The following is a 4,561-nucleotide window of genomic DNA, read 5'->3' on the forward strand; positions in this document are numbered from 1 at the left end:
TGCGAAAAGTGGTTTTTCAACACTAACACAAGTGCGAAAAGTGTTTTTTCCACACTAATACAAGTGCAAAAGTGGTTTCCTGCACCAATACAAGTGCGAAAAGTGGTTTTTCAACACTAACACAAGTGCGAAAAGTGGTTTTTCAACACTAACACAAGTGCGAAAAGTGTTTTTTCCACACTAATACAAGTGGAAAAGTGGTTTCCTGCACCAACACAAGTGCGAAAAGTGGTTTTTCAACACTAACACAAGTGCGAAAAGTGGTTTTTCAATACTAACACAAGTGCGAAAAGTGGTTTTTCAACACTAACACACGTGCGAAAAGTGTTTTTTCCACACTAATACAAGTGCAAAAGTGGTTTCCTGCACCAACACAAGTGCGAAAAGTGGTTTTTCAACACTAACACAAGTGCGAAAAGTGGTTTTTCAACACTAACACAAGTGCGAAAAGTGGTTTTTCCACACTAATACAAGTGCAAAAGTGGTTTCCTGCACCAACACAAGTGCGAAAAGTGGTTTTTCAACACTAACACAAGTGCGAAAAGTGGTTTTTCAACACTATCACAAGTGCAAAAAGTGTTTTTTCCACACTAATACAAGTGCAAAAGTGGTTTCCTGCACTAACACAAGTGCGAAAAGTGGTTTTTCAACACTAACACAAGTGCGAAAAGTGTTTTTTCCACACTAACACAAATGCAAAACAGGTTTCCTGCACCAACACAAGTGCGAATAGTGGTTTTTCAACACTATCACAAGTGCAAAAAGTGTTTTTTCCACACTAATACAAGTGCAAAAGTGGTTTCCTGCACCAAATCAAGTGCGAAAAGTGGTTTTTCAACATTAACACAAGTGCGAAAAGTGGTTTTTCAACACTAACACAAGTGCGAAAAGTGGTTTTTCAACACTATCACAAGTGCAAAAAGTGTTTTTTCCACACTAATACAAGTGCAAAAGTGGTTTGCTGCACCAACACAAGTGCGAAAAGTGGTTTTTCAACACTAACACCAGTGCGAAAAGTGGTTTTTCAACACTATCACAAGTGCAAAAAGTGTTTTTTCCACACTAATACAAGTGCAAAAGTGGTTTCCTGCACCAACACAAGTGCGAAAAGTGGTTTTTCAACACTAACACAAGTGCGAAAAGTGGTTTTTCAACACGAACAAAAGTGCGAAAAGTGGTTTTGCCACACTAACACAAGTGCGAAAAGTGTTTTTTCCACACTAATACAAGTGCAAAAGTGGTTTCCTGCACCAACACAAGTGCGAAAAGTGGTTTTTCAACACTAACACAAGTGCGAAAAGTGGTTTTTCAACACTAACACAAGTGCGAAAAGTGGTTTTTCAACACTAACACAAGTGCGAAAAGTGGTTTTTCCACACTAATACAAGTGCAAAAGTGGTTTCCTGCACCAACACAAGTGCGAAAAGTGGTTTTTCAACACTAACACAAGTGCGAAAAGTGGTTTTTCAACACTAACGCAAGTGCGAAAAGTGGTTTTTCCACACTAATACAAGTGCAAAAGTGGTTTCCTGCACCAACACAAGTGCGAAAAGTGGTTTTTCAACACTAACACAAGTGCGAAAAGTGGTTTTTCAACACTATCACAAGTGCAAAAAGTGTGTTTTCCACACTAATACAAGTGCAAAAGTGATTTCCTGCACTAACACAAGGGCGAAAAGTGGTTTTTCAACACTAACACAAGTGCGAAAAGTGGTTTTTCAACACTAACACAAGTGCGAAAAGTGTTTTTTCCACACTAATACAAGTGCAAAACAGGTTTCCTGCACCAACACAAGTGCGAAAAGTGGTGTTTCAACACTATCACAAGTGCAAAAAGTGTTTTTTCCACACTAATACAAGTGCAAAAGTGTTTCCTGCACCAACACAAGTGCGAAAAGTGGTTTTTCAACACTAACACAAGTGCAAAAGTGGTTTCCTGCACCAACACAAGTGCGAAAAGTGGTTTTTCAACACTATCACAAGTGCAAAAAGTGTTTTTTCCACACTAATACAAGTGCAAAAGTGGTTTCCTGCACCAACACAAGTGCGAAAAGTGGTTTTTCAACACTAACACAAGTGCAAAAAGTGGTTTTTCAACACTAACACAAGTGCGAAAAGTGGTTTTTCAACACTAACACAAGTGCGAAAAGTGGTTTTTCAACACTATCACAAGTGCAAAAAAGTGTTTTTTCCACACTAATACAAGTGCAAAGGTGGTTTCCTGCACCAACACAAGTGCGAAAAGTGGTTTTTCAACACTAACATAAGTGCGAAAAGTGGTTTTTCAACACTAACACAAGTGCGAAAAGTGGTTTTTCAACACTAACACAAGTGCGAAAAGTGGTTTTTCAACACTAACACAAGTGCGAAAAGTGGTTTTTCAACACTATCACAAGTGCAAAAAAGTGTTTTTTCCACACTAATACAAGTGCAAAGGTGGTTTCCTGCACCAACACAAGTGCGAAAAGTGGTTTTTTAACACTAACACAAGTGCGAAAAGTGGTTTTTCAACACTATCACAAGTGCAAAAAGTGTTTTTTCCACACTAATACAAGTGGAAAAGTTGTTTCCTGCACCAATACAAGTGCGAAAAGTGGTTTTTCAACACTAACACAAGTGCGAAAAGTGGTTTTTCAACACTAACACAAGTGCGAAAAGTGTTTTTTCCACACTAATACAAGTGCAAAAGTGGTTTCCTGCACCAACACAAGTGCGAAAAGTGGTTTTTCAACACTAACACAAGTGCAAAAAGTGGTTTCCTGCGCCAACACAAGTGCGAAAAGTGGTTTTTCAACACTATCACTATTTTTCAACACTAACACAAGTGCGAAAAGTGGTTTTTCAACACTAACACAAGTGCGAAAAGTGGTTTTTCAACACTAACACAAGTGCGAAAAGTGGTTTTTCAACACGAACAAAAGTGCGAAAAGTGGTTTTGCCACACTAACACAAGTGCGAAAAGTGTTTTTTCCACACTAATACAAGTGCAAAAGTGGTTTCCTGCACCAACACAAGTGCGAAAAGTGGTTTTTCAACACTAACACAAGTGCGAAAAGTGGTTTTTCAACACTAACACAAGTGCGAAAAGTGGTTTTTCAACACTAACACAAGTGCGAAAAGTGGTTTTTCCACACTAATACAAGTGCAAAAGTGGTTTCCTGCACCAACACAAGTGCGAAAAGTGGTTTTTCAACACTAACACAAGTGCGAAAAGTGGTTTTTCAACACTAACGCAAGTGCGAAAAGTGGTTTTTCCACACTAATACAAGTGCAAAAGTGGTTTCCTGCACCAACACAAGTGCGAAAAGTGGTTTTTCAACACTAACACAAGTGCGAAAAGTGGTTTTTCAACACTATCACAAGTGCAAAAAGTGTGTTTTCCACACTAATACAAGTGCAAAAGTGATTTCCTGCACTAACACAAGGGCGAAAAGTGGTTTTTCAACACTAACACAAGTGCGAAAAGTGGTTTTTCAACACTAACACAAGTGCGAAAAGTGTTTTTTCCACACTAATACAAGTGCAAAACAGGTTTCCTGCACCAACACAAGTGCGAAAAGTGGTGTTTCAACACTATCACAAGTGCAAAAAGTGTTTTTTCCACACTAATACAAGTGCAAAAGTGTTTCCTGCACCAACACAAGTGCGAAAAGTGGTTTTTCAACACTAACACAAGTGCAAAAGTGGTTTCCTGCGCCAACACAAGTGCGAAAAGTGGTTTTTCAACACTATCACAAGTGCAAAAAGTGTTTTTTCCACACTAATACAAGTGCAAAAGTGGTTTCCTGCACCAACACAAGTGCGAAAAGTGGTTTTTCAACACTAACACAAGTGCAAAAAGTGGTTTTTCAACACTAACACAAGTGCGAAAAGTGGTTTTTCAACACTAACACAAGTGCGAAAAGTGGTTTTTCAACACTATCACAAGTGCAAAAAAGTGTTTTTTCCACACTAATACAAGTGCAAAGGTGGTTTCCTGCACCAACACAAGTGCGAAAAGTGGTTTTTCAACACTAACATAAGTGCGAAAAGTGGTTTTTCAACACTAACACAAGTGCGAAAAGTGGTTTTTCAACACTAACACAAGTGCGAAAAGTGGTTTTTCAACACTAACACAAGTGCGAAAAGTGGTTTTTCAACACTATCACAAGTGCAAAAAAGTGTTTTTTCCACACTAATACAAGTGCAAAGGTGGTTTCCTGCACCAACACAAGTGCGAAAAGTGGTTTTTTAACACTAACACAAGTGCGAAAAGTGGTTTTTCAACACTATCACAAGTGCAAAAAGTGTTTTTTCCACACTAATACAAGTGGAAAAGTTGTTTCCTGCACCAATACAAGTGCGAAAAGTGGTTTTTCAACACTAACACAAGTGCGAAAAGTGGTTTTTCAACACTAACACAAGTGCGAAAAGTGTTTTTTCCACACTAATACAAGTGCAAAAGTGGTTTCCTGCACCAACACAAGTGCGAAAAGTGGTTTTTCAACACTAACACAAGTGCAAAAAGTGGTTTTTCAACACTAACACAAGTGCGAAAAGTGGTTTTTCAACACTAACACAC

This window comes from Myxine glutinosa, unplaced genomic scaffold (genome assembly GCF_964187855.1).
Source record: "Myxine glutinosa unplaced genomic scaffold, kmMyxGlut1.1 SCAFFOLD_1080, whole genome shotgun sequence".
Lineage (NCBI taxonomy): Eukaryota > Metazoa > Chordata > Myxini > Myxiniformes > Myxinidae > Myxine > Myxine glutinosa.